This window comes from Macrobrachium nipponense, chromosome 13 (genome assembly GCF_015104395.2).
Source record: "Macrobrachium nipponense isolate FS-2020 chromosome 13, ASM1510439v2, whole genome shotgun sequence".
Classification (NCBI taxonomy): domain Eukaryota; kingdom Metazoa; phylum Arthropoda; class Malacostraca; order Decapoda; family Palaemonidae; genus Macrobrachium; species Macrobrachium nipponense.
Genome location: NC_087206.1, coordinates 75,769,300 through 75,790,849, shown reverse-complemented (window position 1 = coordinate 75,790,849; position 21,550 = coordinate 75,769,300). Strand labels below are relative to the sequence as shown.

General features: G+C 39.1%; 2 long non-coding RNA genes across 2 annotated transcripts in view; both read right to left on the bottom strand.

The window, feature by feature from the left end:
• Positions 1–1,337: 1,337 nt before the first annotated feature.
• Positions 1,338–21,550, bottom strand: part of LOC135225496 (uncharacterized) — a 193,462-nt gene continuing 173,249 nt past the window's right edge. The window contains exon 4 of the long non-coding RNA XR_010317004.1: positions 1,338–1,460. This is a non-coding gene — a long non-coding RNA (uncharacterized LOC135225496). The remainder of the gene's footprint in view (positions 1,461–21,550) is intronic.
• On the bottom strand, positions 1,531–20,707 carry LOC135225497 (uncharacterized). Its single transcript, XR_010317007.1, has 3 exons — positions 20,652–20,707; positions 6,573–6,705; positions 1,531–1,582 (listed from the first exon to the last, which is right to left on the bottom strand). It is a non-coding gene; the product is annotated as an uncharacterized LOC135225497 (long non-coding RNA).

Sequence of the window (21,550 nt, the reverse complement as noted above, 5' to 3'; positions counted from 1 at the left end):
TCACAACGGACAAAGTTCGTCGACCAAAGCTTGACCGTGTGGCCTTAGTCTGTACCTCCCTCTTTCCTTCTCTCTCGATGTTTCTTTCTCCTTTTGAATACCATTTTCTATTCCTCAAAGTTTCTCTGTTTTCTTTCCTTCAGTCTAAGAAAGTTGTATTTCTGTCTCTGATTTTCTTAATAGTTGTATGTGTATTTTTCTTTCAAATCATCTTTACTTCTACATAAATCTGCATTTTCCAATTTTCTCTGCTGCTTTCTCAATATTTTTCTGTCTTCTCTCCATATCTTTCAGAAAACCGCATATTTGCCTCTATCTATGTAAAACTTTCAAATTTCTCAGGTAATTTTTTCCTACAAGTTTCATACTAGATAGCAGCCTTTTGTTACAAGAATTATGGTTTCATTAAACGCAGCATGACTAAGCAGTAAACAGCAGCTTTCCTTACACAGTACTCTATCCTCCGCTTGGGGTACATTCTTAACCATCCAAGAATTAGGTAAAGTTGAATGTATTGTTTTTGGTTGTTGTCTAATGGTTGGTTTCTTAATAAGCACTTTAAATCAGCCTTAGTACCAGCTTTCCGGTCAATTGGTGTTCTCTATTAGCATGACATTAAAAAGCAGTATTCTCTATTAGCATGGCATTAAAAAGCAGTAGTCATTAATTTAGCCAGTATATGCTAGTAGTGTGTAGAATTACTGAGCAGTAGTGTGTAGAATTACTGAGCAGTTGTATCATAATAAAGTATTGAATCTCTTTCCAGGAGTTGTGGAGGTGGTGGTAAGGGCCTCCCAACCCTCTCTACCCACATGGCTTCTGTGCCTATCCAGTCTTCCAACCTTCCCTACACCACCTCGAAATTTTAACAACCTCCAAAATCCCCTTTGAGATACTCTAGCTGGCAACCTTCCCTGATGTGCATCTTTAAGGTGACGTCAAGAACATCAGTCTCTCTTAAGCTGTCTCAAAAGACATTATATGCTGCTGGCTTAGCCAGCTAGTTCAGTACGACCTCTCGTGTATCATGACCTATGACTGTGCCATCTTTGTTTAAAATAAACAACCCTGCATATATGGAGTGGTAATTTATTACTTAAATAAGAGTAGCATTACAAATGCAGAGAATTACATAAGAGAAATACATAACACATTTACATCAAGAGTAGCATTTACAATACCAAATTTAGGGGGCCTATTCCACAACTCTTCAGACCGGACATCCCCGCCAGTGGCCCACACCACCCCCCCAACAAAAAAACAAAAAAATATATAAATTTTTATAGAGGTATCCAGAACATTTTTTATTAACTGGCCTGGATTACCGACACCTTTCTTTAGGTTTTGAAGGTTACCGGCGATCCTCTTGCCTCTCCTCGTTCTCTTGATTTATCACCCGAGTTCCTCTTTAATATTCTCTTAATATTCTCTTGATACTCTCTCTTTGGGTTGGGTTGCTTCTCTCGGATGGAGTAATAAGACTTTGGCGACATCCTAATCCTTGTAACTCCTTGTAACATTTGTCTCCCTCCCGGGTTGGGTTGATTTTCTCTCTCTCTCTCGGTTGTATCATCGGATCAATCTGTTAAAAAATGAGAGATGTAAAGTTATTATTACAACATTACGTAATTACATAGACTTGAGAGAGAGAGAGAGAATTTTTCAAAGATAGAAAAGGGAAATGCACATTACTACAAAATCGTGGGAAAAACTACTCAAAATACTTCTGTCATAACTTAGGAAGTTCATTAAACAGAGAGAGAGAGAGAGAGAGAGAGAGGAGAGAGGAGAGACGAGAGAGAGAGATAGAGAGAGAGAGAGAGAGAGAGAGAGAGAGAGAGAGAGAGAGAGAGAGAGCAAAATGATAAAATGTTTTTTCATGACTTGAATTGAACTGATACATAAAAAAAATGTTAACCCAGAAAAGTAATTGTGTGTGTATGTCTCTCATTTCAAAGCAAAATAACAAAAATAACTTGTAGGACAATAATACATTAAAAAACTATTCACAAAAGTTTGTATGTGCATGTGTGTGTGATTTAACAGCAAATAAATTTTTTTCCTAAATGGAAAGGAACTAGATATGTTAAAATCCTGTAGTACTTGTGCTTTGGCAGCAGTACTGTGACAACTGCCATTGAGCATTCAATGTAGTAGGAAATGTTAAACGAAATGTTAAACTAGAATGAATTATGAGTAATAGTCCAAAACAAAATTCAAAGTTATAAAATTCAAATAGTTATAACAAAACTAGAAGTCCGGAAAACGAACGATAATCCTTACGAGATGCTTTGCTATAATAAGAATAAAGTTTTTTTTTGGATTAGTAAAAATTTCCTAAAATTCACTAACTAGAAATTAAAGACTGGTATACCATATTTCACATCATACCAAAAAGGAAAAAAAATCTCAAGTGTCCTATCAGTAAATGAAGCAGACCTAACCTAACTAGCATGCTAATCCTATAATCCTTACCATTTCCAAATTCACAACCATTTAAAAGAGGAAAAAAAAAAAAAAAAAAAAAAAAAAAAAAAAAAAACCCAAAAAAAAATCCACACTTTCGTCTTGAACACCCACTACCTATATCTCATCTCATCTGTCACCCACTATGATTTCTTGGACTTTTCTGCGGATCACTGCCATACTGCTGTTATTATTTCCACCTTTTCAACTACTATCTGCTTCTCTTCCACTACAAACAAGAGGCCATACCACTAGAGTAGTGACCTTGAAATGTCCTCAAAAACATACCTACACAGTCCCCATTCACCTATCTAAATTTATCTAAATTATATTTCAGTTATTATCTTGGTAAACATGCTAGCACCAATCAACTTAGTACAGCGGTATTTGGTATTGTGCCCATTTAAAATACAAACATTGAGGTTTAATTCAATCCAGTCATCATTCACAAGTCAAATTTCTGCTTCTAACAATTCTTAACAGTCATAACATGATAGGACCTAAAATTTGTTAAAACTAGGGACGAGCACTTTTGAGTGTTGTTACCATTCATAATATGACGAGCTATTTCCTGACCCTACAGCAATACTCGTCTTCTTAGTATTAGGCTTAAAAAGTTAAATATATAATTTCTGGAAAACTCAAAACTATCACGAGATAAAACCATTTAACTATACATCAAACAGAATTTGATCCTGTTCCCCCAAGGATTCCAGTGATGCAGAAAGAGTGGATGAACTAAAAACAACATATTCTGCTTTTCATTCGTCAACTGCCGATGGTCAATAAGAACAAAGGAACTGTACTGGTTTATATAAATCTACGTGCACAATGAATGTGGTGAGATTATACATAAGATGAAGGCATATAAAGCTCAAATACGTTAGAACGTATTTGGTCAAACAGTTTGACATAGAGAAACAATACTGAGGAAGCAGTAGATATTACTCCCTTACACAGATGCCCAGAAGAATTTTCTTGGAAATGAGGGGGAGAGCAGAACCAGGCAAGTTATAGAGAGGTTAGACAGTTATGTAGGATGAGAACAAGACAAATTACAAAATTGGAAAGTTATGGGGGATGAGGTCAAAGTCACGAGATGATAAGTCATAAAAAAGTAATATACAAAGAATCAAAAGAACACGGAAAAGATCATTCACTAGTTTACAACGTCACTACATAAAATTGGTATTCCTACACGGTGTCCGGTCAATTCGTCGTTGCTCAATTTGTCCCCAAGTCAATTCGTCGTTGGGCAAATCGTCGAGTTCAATTATTTATTTTCACATTCTCGACACTTATTTTTTTTTTTTTTGTCTTACATGTTGGACCCTTTTTGCTTCCTCAAAAAAGAAATTGTCTAATGACAAATTTAGTTCAAAAGTACTTTTTAAAACTTTTCTCCTTAAAAAAAAGAATTGTCTAACGACAAGTTTAGTTTGAAAGTAATTTTTAGAAACTTTGCTTCTAATATTGTATCTTTTTTAGGAAAGGGGAAGTTACAATATACATACAAAAAAAAAGTAGTGTTTATTTTCAGTCAAATTTATAGTACAAGATAATATATAATGAAAATAGTAGACAAGTTACAATAAAATTCTTTAAAATATTGGTTAAGCATTTCATTTCTAAAATTTAAGATTGTATGCGATTGTTTTCAGAAAGGTAATTTTTTGGTTGGGATCATCTCTCTCCATGACATTTTTTATACGCAAATTCATGTCTATATTTTTTCTTTTGCATTGGCTCTTCTCCTTCGATAAATTTCTGCAGTTTGGAACTAGCAAACCTTTCCTCACATTTCAAAACATCTATGAGCTTCCAAATATTTGGATGGCTTATATTCACTGTGTCTTTTAGTGCGCTGTGGTAGGCTTCTAAATTATTTGTAGTTCTAGCAATCCCAGACATGCATCTATCCCAAACATTCCAAATAGTTAATGGATATGGTGGCTCAAGACGTCGCCTCCTTTCTCCTCTTCCTCTAAGGGGTCCTATGTAATTATTCTCAAAATAAGAAACTACCGACTGTGGCATATCATCATCATCTACAAGTTCCTCGTAGCCATCGACATCATCATCTACCGGTAAGAAGGCAAGGGCAACAAAACAGCGCATTTTAAGGCTAAAACTGTCATCTTGGTGATATCTGCTTTTCATTCTTTCTTGAACTATTTGCTTGTACACATTTTGCCCTAAATGAAACAAGCAGCACGCTAAATTTGAGGCAGGAAACGATTCAAGAAATCCATTATGCGCTGCTTTTTCAAAATCCATAAGTATGCAATCTGGGCCTTCGTCCTGCAGCGATTCACTTATTTTGGCAAAAAGTCTATTATATGTGTTTTGGCTTTTGTTTGATAGCAATGCAAACAATCGTGGGACATTGAAATTATCGATCTGTACGTGCACTATATATAATTGAAAAAATATACTAGAACAGCATTTTAAATGTTCCGTCTGCCGCCCAAGTCTTGTACACTTAAATGTCTCGGCGCTTCATCACTTACAAATATCAATATTCTGCTTGAATCTTCGATTTCACTATCACACTTTTAAAAAATTTCATTAGTGTCTAAGCAAGAGTATTCACTTGGAATGGAAAACCCACGCAACATTTGTTTGTGGGGTTGCGGGATAATTAAAATCTGGTTGCCTCCAACGTCTGATATTCTTACTGAGTTGTTCCAACCGAGGAATTTGTGATAAAACACATTCGTTTAACTTTTCAACTTCACCAGCAATTATTGAGCGAGGTGCATCACGAGATGAAATTGACTTTGCTTTAATATTTGAGACCACAGTCTTCGCATTTACCTCTGCGGCTGTTGAAGCGTGATTGTGGATACCAACCTTCTTAATCTCTATATAGTTTTCATCAATATGACGTCTCGCCTTGCATGCACGATTTTCACACCTCCAGTAGATCTTCAGTCTATCTGCACTCTCCTTATTCTTAGTATATATATATAATTCTCTTCATCAACAACTTTGTTTTTGGATGGGTGTATTCTTTAGAAGTAACTAAGTAAAAAAACCTTTTGTTTCCAACTGTCCCAAAACAGGAAAAAAAATAATAAATAAAACAGTTAAACAACCTAGTGTCTTTTAACTTGGGACAAATTGCCCAACGACCAATTGACTTGGGAACAAATTGAGCAACGATGAATTGAGCGGGACGAATTGGGCAACGACAAATTCACCAGGGACGAATTGCCCTAGCACCTCCTACACAGGGGGCAATAAAAGTTTCCTCTCAAATTTACCTATAATTCATCCACTACTTAAAATACTGTCATCGGTCTCGTAATAGCCTGGTTCTCCTTGTTCTCTATTCTTGCTAAGTGGATGGGAAGAGGATCAAGTGAAGACCCCCCACAAAAAGAAAAAAAATATATATATAAACTGTATAAAAGAATTTAGTCAAAGTTTAATGGGATAAATATCCAAATACCAAGTGCAAAAAAAAAAAAAAAAATTATAATCTCTTGAGATAAGTGATAATCCTCACCCTTGAAGGACTCTCAATACTTAATCTGTCACTAGTGCATGAATGTTGTAAAACTAACACAATTTCTTTGAAGGGCCTTCCTAACCAAGGCATGCCATTGGCAAAATACCTTCCGTCTATAACATACTCACTTGCATTGCTCTTAACACAAAACTTAACTGGGTCATGACTAGCTTTGGAGAGAAAAATAAAAAATAAGACCAACTGGCTACTTGACTATTCTCTCTGACCAATTGGGCAGCTGACTGTGTTACCTCGAAGATCCCCCAAAAGTTTAATCCATTTTGCTGCTTTCCTGGACTCCTTTTCGCCCCTTTAAGAACCAGCTCCACGGTTTCCTTCAGAGATAAGGCTCACCTTCCCACTTTCCTATTCCAGTTTTTTTCTTCTGTCTTGGCTGGACGAGGGCATTGGACTGCCCAATTAGTCTCTGCTCTAAGATTATTTTCTCTCAGGAAAACGTCTGATTAAAACGCCAAAGTTGCTGTTTTGATAAACCAGCCTCTAATTGCAAGTTGTGTAACAAAACCGCCAAAGACTTTAATACATAACAAAAGTTTGTCAAGATTAATAAATGTGCATAGGCCTACTGTACCTCTGTTTAAATTCTTTAAATGCATCTCCCAAAACGTGGGCATAATAGGATTCATCTTGAATCCCTGTACAAACTGACGTCACAGAATCCGAAGCCTTTTCGGACAGGTTAGGATTGTCCTTGGCCCTGCAACCTGAAAGAAAGCCAAGCCAGAATATTAGTTAAATTAGTGGTTTGTGACCTGATACGCTTACCCCCCTCCCACAGCAAAAAACAAAAATAAATGTTGAGACTAAACACAAATTTTAAACATAAAATTTCTCTATCTAAAATAATTACAAATTAAAACTAAAAACAAAAGGATGTCAAAACACTAGGCAATTATTTTTGGTCAGTTAAGCCTTGTACGTTCAATCTTAAAACAACAATATTTGGCAAAACCTTTAAAATGCAATTATACGATTAATGATCACTCACTTCCGCTGAATAAATATCAATTATGCTGAGCTCGTTTGTCTAATCAATAATTTTCATCGTGTTTTGTCTCCTGAATGTTTTGGTAACAAAAATTTGTCTTGGAACTATGCTACAACTGAAAACAATTACCGGTTCCAAATAAAAAACAAATGCAAATAGTAATTTGGGGTGACCTTGTTGCTCAGTATAGAAATACTAAAACTTAGTCAAACTTAACCTCATTAATCTGGTCTTATTTAATATATTTGTACATATGATAAATCAAAATTAGTCTTCCTTCAAAAAAATCAATTTTATCTTAGAATAAAACACTCTTATTTCTTACACTTTAATTATATAATTAACTATAAACTTTTAATTATAACTACATGCAGGTTTGCAAGGTGACAATATTTCTAAAACTGTCTGTAATGTCTTCTGGCACAGTATAGACATTTTTATGTTCAGCCAACTTTTAACTCAATATTCTTACTTACACAAGTTGTTAATAATATACCATTACAACTATTCTGCTTTGAAGACAAGATGACAAGCGAATCCAAGCATTAAACCTAGTTTGCATACTGATAAAAACTAATGGTGACCAGAAACAGTACGCTAGTATGGCTCACTTGGCACTGCTCGGGTGAGTTTACCACTTCAAATATTATTTAATTTGGATACAATATATTTTCATGTTGTTCATTTTGGTTTTATGTACAGCCCTCCACAGGGATGATACCCTCTCTGGCGGGCTCTTGGACGTTTTCAAAATAGGGTGCTTCTTATATAAATTATAATTGTCTTTTTAATGTTTACAGTAGGATTATTGTTACCACTATTAAACTTAGCGCAAGAGTTCTACGCTGAATTCTTCTAAACCACCACACACAGTCGCTTTAAGATCTAGTTTTTCCGGGGATCGATTCAAGTAAATCATTTCACAGCATTTCCAAGAGAAAATCACATACTTTACAGGTCCTGTAATACAATTCAACCTTACGTTTTAATGGTAATTATTCAGGCTTGCGGTAATGTAACTTCAGGGCTTGCCGGTGGTAAATGCAATTCAGGCTTGTCGGTAATGCTAATTCAGGATTGCAGTGATGAAATTCAGGCTTACGGTAATGCAATTCGCCTAGTTTATTTTTGGGGGGGGAGGGGGGGAAGGCACGTGTGGTTAAGGGGTTAAGGTCGTAAGGAGCTGAACGCCTGGTAAATACATTATTACGTACGAGAATTAGACTTCCTTGGGTTAACACCAGTAACCCTCTGAATTATATTACCGTAACCCTGAATTACATTACTGTAACCCTGAATTACATTACCATAACCCTCAATTACATTACCGTAAGCCTGAAATACATTACTGAGCTCGAATTACATAAGTCTGAAATACATAACCGTAAGCCTGAATTACTTTACCGACCGAAAGCCTGAATTACAATACTATAAGCCTGAATTACATTATCGTAAGCATGAATTTACCGTACCTAAAACTGCGAACTCACAAACTTTTCTTAAAAAATTGACACAAATTGAACTTGCAAAAAATTCTCAGCTAATAGAAAAAATAGTAAAAAGTACTTACATTGAAAAAATGAAATAAAGGAATTTTTTCAAACTTCTGATTATGTTTTAAAACAAAGGAGTCTCACACACACCGATGCAACTTGTGAATTTTAGGTTAAAAAGCGCCAACAAAAGCTTATGATTATCGTGAATTGAGTCTAGTCGATTTCTGCGAATAGACCTCATCGGGAATGACCAAAATTTACTCTTAATAACCTTCAGATGATTAAGTGTTAAGAGTTCCCTGATTAAATATTATTGGAACATCAATTTACAAGAGTATATCCATACCTCTAAGCGTACTGGGTCATCCGTCATGAATCAGATTTCACCAAAGCTTCCAAAGTTAGTTCGCTCTATCACTACGACAAATTCAGGTTAATGTTCAATTGGTTATAGTTCCTTAAACTTGATTATTTCTTTTAATTTGTTAGAACATAACTTACTTAATTATTTGTCTTTTGAACGTCGTTTATATAGAAATAAATTGTGTCATCGGCAAATAACTTTAAAATACCTTGGAATTGTATACATGCTTAATAAAATCCTATTTTCAAATTTTGAAACTAAATTTGAATGAATACACTCCTCCAATATTAAACCATGTCGTCTACGATAGGCCTGTTCCAATAAATGAGGTTCCAATATCAGACAATTCTTCCTGGCCTTACTTGTACTAAATTGAAACGTATGCCTTACATTAGGTTTTATATTCAGGAAAAAAAATTGAAAATGTGGAGGTAAATATTCGGTAAATACTTATACAATCCGACCCCCTAATGACCCATTCGCTCCTGTGGCGTAACTAGGATTATTAGTGACCGGGGTAGTCCTTAAAAAGCCTCCTCATTCCCGTGTTTAAAATTAACGCACAATTTAAGTCTTAACATCTTTTAATCATTAATTTCATTTCGTAACAAAAAAAAAACAAAAAAAAAAAAAAAAAAAAATAAAAAAAAAAAACACTGTGATCTACTACGGAACCCTACCGAGCTTGTTTAGGAGCGAATTCGCCAATACCAAACCAAAATGATTCCAAGAGTGCGGCCCCCTACCCCTCACCCCACAACCTCGAACAGTGCATTGGGGGGGCGGGGGTGGAGGGCCCCCCCACCCACTCCCTTTAGTTTACGCCACTGATTCGCTCTTAGATTCTGAGTGGAGATTGTGAAGTTAACTCTGATGATATGATATTCATTTCAGCTTCATTTTATGGAAAGCCTTAAATTTTACGATTTACTTCAAAATCTTATGAACACCACACCAGGTGAACCATAAACACGCCTTTTCTTTTTCTTTTTTTTCCTTTCAAGGGCTGATTGGCGACGTAAAATTACAAACCACCTTTTACTGGAGTGATTTAATTACCATTAGCCTGAGTAATATTACAAACTAATGAAAAGTCCTGACACGCTGTTTACTCATGATAGCAAGTTAAGAGTTTTTCAGGACTGAAAATGGCTGGTTTATAGAAGAAATAAATAAATATAAAATTTGATAAATCACATGATAATAAAAGAATTTGTCCTATATTGTCTGACAGTTTCACAAACTATTGTAGAACTGTTGGTAATCTGATGATAAAGTAACGCTTTTTCCTATTTGGTTTAATCATTCCTAAAACCGTAACTGTACATTCGAAAAGTTACGTGTCGGAAGCATACACAACAACGTAATATGGGGGAGGGAGCTATTCTTTGGAAATTAGTTTCAGGTAAATCTAAAGAATAACTCCGTGTCGGGTATTTCTTTGGAAATTAGTTTCCTTTAGTATTCGGGTTGCGGTAATTCTTCAGAAGCAACCCGCACCACATTTTCTAAAAAATTAATAATCCTTCATTTTATGGTGAACTTTCACTGAATCCCATCTTGGTTTCATGAGGAAATGTTATTTTAACCCCTTTTCCACCCAACAAACTTGGGGGCCCCCAGTTGGGAATCTGGGATTTTGGTTGGGGAAATACCAGAAAGGAGTGGTTTGCAGCATTAATAAGCGTAACAAATGCATAATAAAGACAAGAACACCAGCTAACCTAACACACCCTAGCTAACCTAACTTAGGAGCTGTATCCTCACCTAGCAGGAGGGGCTGCTCCCGCGCCCCCCCCCCCCCCCCCACTTCGCCATTATATTAAGCTATAGGAAGAACGGTGGACAAAAAAATTGACAAAAGTATAAGCATATTTACCAGAATATTATGGAGTTGGAGGATATAACAATGCAGCTTCCAATAGAAAATGCAGGCGCATTTTTGTAGTCTTTGTAGAACACCTTAAAATACGTTGCACATAGATATCCTACCCAGTTGTGTCTCCGTCGTCCATACTTTGGGACCAAGCTCTTCACATCCCTCCACTTCTTTCTACGGTATGTGCGCGCGCAAGGGTCACAGGATCCACAAAATTTAGGGAGTGGTTCACTTGCAAGTGCTGGTACCCTAACTCCTGTAATCAATTATAAGCCTTCCAGCAGTCGCTCACTATTGTTGTACCAGGCTCAATAAATTCCTGTATAATGGGCAACAATGTTTCTGCTGACCTAACCTTCACTGGCACTAAAAAACATTGCCTTGTTTCACAACATATACCACAAAACACCCACCATCAATAACCCTACTAACATTATATTTTATCTTCCCAAATTTAGATTCGTCGATCTCAACAGTTAGACCGACACCACCAATCTTACCACTACTTCTGAAAACCCAACTTATTGCCACCTCTCGGCAAAATGAAAGCCAATCACATATTGTCACTTGGGAAAGCTGCAATTCCTCTTCAGCTAAGTTATAAGAAAAGTTAGGACTACACCATAACTTAAACTTCAAATCAATTTCAAAACAGAGATGGGATTTTTCAAACCACGTTCCTTTAGACAAGGAAGCACTAAAATTACATCGCTTACGCCGACTTCCTTTCGTCACGACAGAGTGGATCACACCTAAAGGCGTCGCTGTTGTAGTCGATCCGACAAATAGCTCCACAACACTCACAGCTTTTTTGCTTTAGAATTAAATCATGTCTGAGCATATTCAATCACAACTTTACCACCACTAGACAAATAATAAAATTCACCGTAACCCACATTGCACTGCAAACAATCGGTAGGAAATCGATGCTCTCTCAAAATTAATGACAGAAGGGCCAGCCATTGCCTCTGCCATAGCTACAGTAAGACAAAATGCCAGTTTTTCCTTCATTATTCTAAGTATTCAGTCAAACAAGGATACCAGTGGACACTAGACAGGTAACTTTATTACTCCGCTGAAATCCTAGTGAAACTTAGTTTTCAACTGAAGTCGTTCGTAATTGGTTATGAAACCCATGACGTCATAACGATGTCACACCTCTCAGCCAATAATGAGTAACTGGAACTGCTTTTGTTTGCGTAAGAAAATGAATTAAAGGCTCATTAAAAGTAAACATTACCATAGAGGAAACATCTCTCCCGACTTAGGAAAAATTCGAGGTAAAAACTTAACTTCATTTAATTCCACCCCGTTGAATCTCTCATACTATAGTGACTATACTTTTTATACTGCTTTTCACATGCTCTTTCCATGTAGGAGATTATTTATTTTAATATCCAGTGCAGAGTGTTTCTGAAGTATTATCCGGGTTGCTTAGTAAGAATTTACCGTTATTTTTTGGGCGGTCGACTGTAATTAACCCACAGGGTCAAGTACTAAAACACAGCGAAATACATTGGACGCCCCAATCCCTAGTGAATGTCGTATACGCGGTTATATCCCTTGCAGTCCGTGCGGAGTTATTCTTTAGAATTACCCTGGAATTACCGACAGACGTCATTAACACCACCGATACTGATACTGCTTGTGTTTTAAGCCCTTATTCCACCTCCACTTCATTTACTTAAGTTATTCTCTGCCTTTCGTTGGCTCCAGAATGCCTAACAAACTGTTGGTCGTTCAATCAAGTAATAACTATAGGGGTATGCACGAATCACTTTCCTTTTCATCAATTGTTTATACAAGATTCGTTGCCCCTCTTACTACAAAGGTAAAACCCAAAAAATTAAAGGAGTAGGGGACTATGTGAACAGGCTGCCCAAATTTAGGCCTGATCTACCTAGCTGGCAATGGCCACTCTTTTACACCTGAATCGGTAACCTGGCGTACGTATGATACCACCTTAACCTCAAAATGTTAAGACGAAACTCAAAAGTTTGGAGCAGATGATTTTTTCCGTACCAGCACCACCACCAAAATGAAAAACATTTTACCAACCGGCATTTGAGTAAATAGGTCTGTTTTTAATTTATTGCACCACCCTCTGACAAACTACGGAAATTTTAAACATTTTTTGGCTTATAGTTTTACGATATATACTGTGGTCACGAAGAGAATGAATCTGGTATTTCTACAGAAGCAATCCGTGGTGGCTTAGACTATGGCAATTGACTGATTGATTCCTATGTTATTTTAGTTACTGTACAAGATTTAAAAGTAATATCCCTCTTCGGCCGGCTGTAACTAAGCAGTAATTGACCTTTGAAAGTTACATAATAGCCGCACCAAACTCAAGGTATATTAAAGTTTAGTTGCAACCAAACGAAAAAAATATATTCCTTACAACCATTGTAAAGCAACTAAAATAACATAGAAAATGTTAATTGCCATAGTCTAAGTCACCGAAGAACGGTCCTATAGGAAGGTACCAAGTATTCGTTACGGTGAAGGAAATGTAAACACAGCCGCCATGTTTAAATTCCCCAACCACCACGGAGCCATATGTTCACAAAGGGTGGGGGGGGGGGGGGGGGGGGGGTGGGGGGGGGGGGGGGGGGGGTAACGCACAGGGGGTGGGCGGAGTAAGGTGGAAGGTACGAGTTGTCGTTAGCAGCACCCCACTGAATAGTAACATACCTTGACGCAACTTTCGGCAAAAGCCTAACACTCACTTTCCTAAAACATAATAATTAAGAATAATGTTTGGACCTTACCTTAAAGGGGTGGAGGGTACAAAGCAGCAGCTGCCTTTAAGATGCGTGGAGGCAGGTCTTGGGTTCCTCAAAATGCAGCTTGAAATAAGCAACAGACAAGTACCCGACGAAGTTATACATTCTCCTCCCATATCTTGGAGTCGACTGCCGGAGTTCCCTCCACCTCCTCTCGATAGTATTAGTATGGGCACCGGTTTCTGGGTCCACAAAGTTCATTGAGTGGTTGACTGTCAAGTGGACATAACCTTCATCTCGCAGGCAGTCATAAGCCCTCCAACAGTCAGAAATAATAGTGGTACCCGGCACAATGTATTCTTTGATAACTGCAAGCAGTCCCACTCGTCCTGTCGGGTACGGGAACAACGAAAAACTCCCGGGTCTCGCCTACAGATACCACCGAATACCCATTGGCCTTCGATGAGGCGACCTACGTTGTATTTTCTTCTCCCAAACTTCGCCTCATCGATTTCACAATTGTGCCGGGCCCACCTATTTGCTTCTTCTGTTGGAAGCACCAATTAACTATGACCTGAAATAAAAGTCAGTGTTAGGAGAGGTAATTAAGTTGGGTAAATTTCATAATAATACAAGGCAGGTTGTGTATGAGAGAGGGAAGGGGGGGGGGGTGGGGGGAGAGCAGGGGAGAAGGAGGGGGTATGAATGGAAAATGGTGAGGGGATAAGCAAAATACTTACTTCCGGGAGAAGCTGGCCCAATCATTAATTGTTGAGTCCGACAGTCCAAGTTTCTGTTCTCGCAACCTTGTAAGAAAAAAAATCACTCACATACAGGTATGCGAAGAACAAAACTGTCTCAACATCAAGGTGGAACCCAGAGAACCAAGTGCCCTTAAACAATGAAAAGTAGTGAGAACAGCGTTTTTTTCGCTTTCTTACTATGCGGTCGATAAGACCGGTCACACTAAGGCTAAACATGGAGGGAAAAATACCAATTATATCATGAAAATATGGAGTAGGTCATAAATGGTATATGGGTTTTAATATAATATTGCCAATGAATCTAGGGCCGGGTCATATCACGGTTGTACATGTAGAATCCAACACAAACTATTGAGATAAGGAAATTATTTACCACATTTCCTAAAGAAACTTTTTTTGCAGATCTAGGCGGCACTCATTCCCACAATGGGGGCAAAAGACCTGCTTCCTCAGGAGGCCGTGGTCCTGGCATAAACAGACCAGCCGTTCATAATTACCTGAGTAATAGGCAGAACAATCTTTGTAACTGAATGGGGGGCAAAGACCTGCTTTCTCAGGAGGCCGTGGTCCTGGCAAAAACCGATTAGTCGATCATAATTACCTGAGTAAAAGGCAGAAAATCTTTTCTTTGTAACTCATGTAACAATTGTTACATGAAGTTGGCAAAGAGTTCCTGGTGAGGGGCTGGGGCTTGCGCGCCCAGTGAAGTAGATGCAACAGTGGATGTCATGGCGGCAGATTCAACAGTGTTGGAGTTCTACAGTTAGGAGGTGGCATGAGGCCAGACCGTAGAAAACAGGGTAGGAGAGGTAGGGTGGAGTAGTAAAAATACTTTGATGCTATTGGTTGAGGCAGGGTGGGGCTGAGGTAAATGAACAAGCACTTAACAAGATAAGTTGGCAATGTTAAGGGTAATAAAAGTAAATGGGTAGTTAAGGAACTAAATGTAAATGTGGGATGGGTTCAAAATATGAATTAATACAAAACACATATATAACGGGCCCAGGAGGGGGTGGGATTTAAGTCCTGGGTGGTAAATGTGTAATAGGGCCTATAGTTGTTTTGTTAATAAATACAAAAGACCAAATTAAACATAGGTTAGCATATAACAAAACTAATTAAACTTGTAGGGGATGTTTACCTGACCAGGGGTGGGGTTGGACCTGCTGTAACCCCCCTTAAAGAACCAAACCAACCTAACATAACCTAACCTAGCAGGGGATGTAACCTTACCTAGTAGGGAACTTAACCTAGTAGGCAATGTTGCCTGACCATGGGGGCTTTGCCCCCCGTAACCCCACCCCCCTTAAAGGCCTAACCTAACCATAGATAGGAATGTAACCTAACCTCCCTAAGAACCTAACCTAACCTAGTAGGGAATATTGCCAACTGACCATGGGGGCCTTGCACCACCCCGTATTATTCATTGGCCTAACCTAACCTAGTAAGGTAATGTAACCCCAACCTAGTAGGGAACATTGCCTGACCAGGGGGGGCTTCGCCCCCCCCGTAACCCCCCTTAAAGGCCAACCCTGGGAACCTAGTAAGGAACGTAACTAACCCCCCCCTAACCTAAACCTGTAAGGGAAAATTACTAGCCTAACCTAACCTGAGGGAATAATTGCCTGACCAGGGGGGCTTCGCCCCCCCGTTTTACCCCCCCCTTAAAAGGCCTAAACCTAACCTAGTAGGGAAATGTAACCTAACCAACCTAACCTAACCTAACCTTAGTAGGGAAACCTTCCTGACCAGGGGGGCTCGGCCCCCCCCGTACCCCCCCTAAAGGCCCTAAAACCTTAAGTAAGGAAACGTACCTAACCTAAACCTAGTAGGGAAATACTAGGCCTAAACGTAATCTCTTATTAATGTAACCTAACCAACCAACCTAGTAGGGAATATTGCCTGACCAGGGGGGCTTCGCCCCACGTACCCCCCTTAAAGGCCCTAACCTAACCTAGTAAGGAATGTAACCTAACCAACCTAACTAACCTAACTAGTAGGGAACATTGCCTGACCAGGGGGCGAAGCCCCTTAAAGGCCTAAACCTAAAGTAGTAAGGAACGTAACCTAACCTAACCTAGTAGGGAAAAATACTAGGCCTAACGTAACCTAGTAGGAATGTAACCTAACCAACCTAACCTAACCTAACCTAGTAGGGAATATTGCCTGACCAGGGGGGCTTCGCCCCCCCCCCGTATACCCCCCCTTAAAGGCCTAAACCTAACCTAGTAAGGAATGTAACCTAACCAACCTAACCTAGTAGGGAACATTGCCTGACCAGGGGGCTTCGCCCCCCCAAACCCGTTACCCCCCCTTAAGGCCTAACCTAACTAGTAAAGAAAAATAAACCTAACCTAACCTAGTAGGGAAATACTAGGCCTAACGTAACTAGTAATTAATGTAACCTAACCTAACCTAACCTAGTAGGGAATATTGCCGACCAGGGGGGCTTCGCCCCCCCGTACCCCCCCTTAAAGGCCTAACCTAACCTAGTAAGGAAGTAACCTAACCAACCTAACCTAACCTAACCTAGTAGGAACATTGCCTGACCAGGGGGCGAAGCCCCTTAAAGGGGCCCCTTAACCTAACCTAACCTAGTAAGGAACGTAACCTAACCTAACGCTAGTAGGGAAATACTAGGCCTAACGTAACCTAGTAAGGAATGTACCAATAACTAACCTAAACCTAACCCAAACCTAGTAGGGAATATTGCCTGACCAGGGGGGCTTCGCCCCCCCGTATTTCCCCCCCTTAAAAGGCCTAACCTAACCTAGTAAGGAATGTAACCTAACCAAACCTAACCTAGTAGGGGAAATTGCCTGACCAGGGGGGTCTTCCGTCTTCCCCCCCCCATACCCCCCCTTAAAGGCCTAACCTAACCTAGTAAGAACGTAACCTAACTAACCTAACTAGTAGGGAAATACTAGGCCTAACGTAACCTAGTAATTAAGTAACCTAACCTAAACCTAACCTAGTAGGGAATATTTGCCTGACCAGGGGGGCTTCGCCCCCCCGCCTACCCCCCCTTAAAGGCCTAACCTAACCCTAGTAAGGAATGTAACCTAACCAACTAACCTAACCTAACCTAGTAGGGAACATTGCCTACCAGGGGGCGAAGCCCTTAAAGGCTAACTAACCTAACCTAGTAAGGACGTAACCTAACCTAACACCTAGTAGGGAAAATACTAGGCCTAACGTTAACCTAGTAAGGAATGTAACCTAACTAACCTAACCTAACCTAACCTAGTAGGGAATATTGCCTGCCAGGGGGGGCTTCGCCCCCGTACCCCCCCTTAAAGCCTAACCTAACCTAGTAAGGAATGTAACCTAACCAACCTAACCTAGTAGGGAACATTGCCTGACCAGGGGGGTCTTCGCCCCCCCATTACCCCCCCTTAAAAGGGCTAACCTAACTAGTAAGGAACGGTAACCTACCTAACCTAGTAGGAAATACTAGGCCTAACGAACCCTAGTAAGGAATGTAACCTAACCAACCTAAACTAACCTAACCTAGTAGAAATTATTGCCTGACCAGAGGGGCTTTGCCCCCCCGTACCCCCTTAAAGGCCTAACCTAACCTAGTAAGGAATGCAACCTAACCAACCTAACCTAACCTAGTAGGGAACATTGCCTGCGACCAGGGGGCTTCGCCCCCCCGTCCCCCCCGTCCCCCCACTTCAAGGCCTAACCTAACCTAGTACGGAATGTAACCTACCTAACCTAGTAGGAAATACTAGGCCTAACATAACCTAGTAAGGAATGTAACCTACCTAGTAGGGAATATTGCCTGACCACGGGGTCTTCGCCCCCCTGTACCCCCCCTTAATGGCCTAACCTAACCTATGTAAGGAATGTAACTTAACCAACCAATAACCTAACCTAACCTAGTAGGGGGAATATTGCCTGATCATGGGGCTTCGCCCCCGTACCCCCCTTAAAGGCCTACCTAAACCTAGTAAGGAATGTAACCTAACCAAGAACCTAACCGCTAGTAGGTAACCAAGTATGGGTAATGTAACCTAACCAACCACCCCCCCCCCCCCCCCCTGGTATCCACCCTTGAAGAACTAACCAACCTAGCCAAAAACCGGGTAACCCCCTTCAAGGAAGTAAAACTAGTAGGTAAACCAACATATAACAAACTAAACCTAAGGGTATGTTTCCTAACTGGGGGAGGGGATTCGGCCCCCAGTAGTAAAAATGACATATAAACCTAACTTTGATGGGTGTGGAAGTGTTGTAAAATGTTAAAAGTAACCATAAATAACTGCATAATAGTAAGGAAACTGGAAGGGAGGTGTAAATTGTAATGTCTGTAAAACTGTATAATGGAATATATTTAAATGTAGGTTTTATAATAATAATGGCAAACTTTAATGTAGGTATTGGTATCGGTGAGAAATGCATTGTAAATGGTGTAACGTAAAGAGCCAGTCGTGAATACTGGAAAGGGGAGGGATTGACTTGTGTATAAATGATATAGGGATGTGTATGTAATATGGAACGCAATGTGCAATTTCACGTAACAGGTAGGTAGGTAGTATCGAAACGTCCTAAAACTGAGTTCTTTATATCAACACGTAGGCCATTTTTAGGTGTCTGTCCTCAATTATAACATAATATTTCAAGTTATATATGGTGAAATGATTAGGTGGGGATATTTCAAAACAGTTATTATACAAATACTATGGAAAAAGGAAAAGGAATAAACACTAGAATTCACATAACATGTTTAATAAACAAACTAGGTAAATGCTTTTATGTAACTCAACGTATGGTTACCAGCCAGGGTTCCCAGATGACACCACTACCAACCAGCCAAAGTCTACCATGAAACCAGCCAAAATCCTGCCAAATGGAAATCCAAACCAACCCAAATAACCGGCAAATATATGTGCGTTATATTTATCTTCATAAATGCATATTTTTTATCATATATAGCTTGTATAGCGGCATCATAGTTTTAGTTAGATAATATAAACTAATATAAGAATACAGGAAAAAAAACGAGAATGAATTGAAATTTTGAAATGAGGCTCGTTCTCTGAGAATCCGGCGGCCTGTTTTGTGGTCGTCTGGTGTGTGTGTGATTTTTATTTTAATTCCATCTACATATTTTGCTTAAATGTTACCAAGTTTTTACTGAAAACCTATTCAAATTCCCAAGATTTTCCTGAAAACCTTCAAAAATTCCTAATCTGGGGAGAGATTCCTCAAACGTGGGATCAGTGTTTAGCTCAAATAGAAAGTGTTTTGAAAACCAGCCAAAATACCACTAACCAGCCAAAGTGAATTTTTACCCACCAAATTAGGAAAAAAAAGCCAAATTTGGTGAGAAACTGCCAAATCTGGGAACCCTGTTACCACCCAATCCTTCACTCAGTCCGGTAGCAATGTAGGGGTCATACTGTAACGTGTTTGGCTAAATACATGTATCCCTCCCGTAAACCCCCATTTCTTTCCTCACTAAGAAGTCTGATATTAGGCCAAAAGCTCCCTTACAGTTAGCGCATGCGCAGTAGCATTAGCGCATGCGTAGTAGGATTCAGTGTTGTGGTAGTAGTAGTAGTAGACGAACATGGATGTGGAACGGCTCCACTATCGCTAGTTTTGTTATCTCTTATTTCCGCCTGTATTTCGTGTTTTTAAAAGTGATAAATGTGGGAAAAATACCACAATAACATGGCAAAATCTCCCCCCAAGTGGTTTCCTCCCCACCCAAAAACCCCGGTTCCCCACTGGGGGTGTTCCCCTTACCGTAGGATAGAGTTTGGGGGTTTTGTCCCCAACCCAAAACCCCGGTTCCCAATGGGAATCCCCTTTACCGTAGGATAGAGTTCAAAGGTAAATTAGAGTCGTCCGAATAAATATTACTTCAAATTCTTGTTCAGGAGGTAAAACTGCATAGAAAAACCGCAACTGCCATACTCTGGGCCGCCGCGGATAGGTACACTAGATCTACCTGAAATTTTGGCAGATTAAGTTACCGATATGTTTTTTTTTATTTTTGTTTTTGTTTTTGGTGGGGGTGGGGGTGGGGGTTAGGGGGGGGGGGGGCTTTTTTGGAAAAAAAACTATACCCGAATCAGCAGTGACCCGATTTGGCCTTGGCACGGACCACTAAGATGAAAATTCGGAAGTTTCCACAAAATATTTAATATTCATTTCCATTTTCATTGTATTTACACTAGCCGTGTTGCAGTAACGCCTCCTAATTATTTGATCCAAATTCATACATGTTTTATGGTCCAGTGACTACAATTCACGAAAACTTCACAAAAAGCCGGTTGTGAAAATCACTAAATTCTCGTAAAATTTCATTTATTGCAACACAAAAACTGTATTAAAATTATTGCCGAGACATTATTCAAAATCGTAAAATAGGCGACTTGCCGGCTTTTCAATCCCTTCAACAAGTAAATATTCCCACCTTGTTCGACTGGCTTGACAAGGACACCTGCACACAACGAAAGTCTAACATCAAAGTCAGTGACCACTGACCAAGAGATCCAACACTTTTCCAAAAACATTGGCGCTTTTGTTTCAATCAACTTCTATTCGTGTTTTACAGAAATGTTCCAATGTTATCATCAAGTTTTACTAGATACTTAAATCATAATAAAACTGGAAATTTTGAATACAAAAAACTGACTTCAAACAAACGTCATTTTGACTTGATAGGAGACTTTGAATATACCTTTCCGTGAGGCTTATTAGCGGAAAATTATTCGTAAAGTACTTTACAGAGAAAAATATAATAAATTATTAGACTACAAATGTGAAAAAACCTTTTCAGACATTTAAAACTTAAATGTATAAGCTACATTTTACTAACCTTCCCAAGCATAGTAACTTAATTTCAAAGCAAGAGCCTCTGCTGGCATAAGGCCTACTCAAAAATGTTAAAACATCCTTAATAATGGTAAAACTAACTGACGACTCTTGCAGACTCCTTATTAAACTTATATCCTTTAATTATCCTTATAGCTTTTTTTTTCTCATACATCTCCAAGATGAAAACTTTTTTTTAAATGTCATTAAAGAAAGCTCTGTGAGATGCAAAGTATTGTTCGTGTGTAGTTTATAATTACATTGTTATGAGCATCTGCATGCTAGAATTTATAATTGCTATTTCAAGGTGTTTATTTGTACACGAGATTCATAATCAAGAAAACCATCAGTAATTCGAAATGGGCACAATACTTCGCCATCGTTACGAGCTGTTGGGAGCGAGGGTTTTATAACCGAACTGCTTCCACAGTCATAATCAGCGAAATCTCAGAGCCGTAAGACGCTCAAATGGAGTCTAATATCTTCCCGATGGCGCCT